Genomic DNA, 984 nt, shown 5'->3' with positions numbered 1-984 from the left:
TGCAAAAGTCCCTATGTCACCAATTCCTCACGTTTTATTGAGGAACCAGCCGCACACATTACATTTAAAGCTGGGATTGTGCGTCTTTTTGGCTTGGGCAGAGACTTGTGCCTGTTCCTAAATATCAGAAAGGACCGACTAAAAGTATAGGAATTCTCAAATTGTGTGGCACTCCCTCAGCCACAGAAGAAAGGGGGGAAAACGCGCAGGCAGATCTCTAAATAGATCACAGGGAAAGGCTGCAGCTCGGACCACCGCAGCACTTTTCCACTTTTCATTTAGTGCCCTGAACATGTACTTAGGCTCAACTGAGAAACACAGGGAAGTTAGTCAACTGTAAGAGCCTTAAGTTGTTTTCTTTGTCTAGTTTCGAACTAGAAAAGCTTATTTATTTTACTGTTATCATTTGGGTTCTTATATCTGACACCAAAGAAGAGATGAAAGGTGTGTTGGTGTTTAAAGATGAGGTCAGACTGTGGAAAAGAAGCATCTGTTTCATTGACTGTAAATGGGGTAAAAACAATTATCTGCCATTGGATAACAATTGAAAGGAAAAAGCCGTCACGTTTGTAATGGACTTCTTCTTCTTCCCCCCTGAGGTGGTTTCAGCTCCTCACATCAGGCAGCAACCACATCTAATCTCCAAAATGGCTCCAATTGGGGGGTTTTAAAGTCACAATTTAAAAGGGAAGTCTTTAATGCAAAACTCCAGAATAAAGAGTCTGGCACAGAGTCAGATCCGGTGGAGTTTCCCTTTAATAACAGAGCGTGAACACCGTGGAGTGGATGAGCAAACAGGCTGGCATGGGGAGAGGGCTTTAACTGTGTGAAAATCCCCTAGGTGGTGCGAACGAGAGGATTTACAAGTGTTGACACTCTGTGTGGAGTTGGGTTTCAGACACATCCTCCAGGAATGTGTCGTAAACCAAGTGTTAGGAGCCGCTGAGCGATTTACTCCCCGACTAAATGAATGTTTGTTGTGTC

Source organism: Notothenia coriiceps, unplaced genomic scaffold (genome assembly GCF_000735185.1).
Source record: "Notothenia coriiceps isolate Sejong01 unplaced genomic scaffold, NC01 NC01_scaffold00000339, whole genome shotgun sequence".
Lineage (NCBI taxonomy): Eukaryota > Metazoa > Chordata > Actinopteri > Perciformes > Nototheniidae > Notothenia > Notothenia coriiceps.
This window is presented reverse-complemented; position numbering follows the sequence as displayed.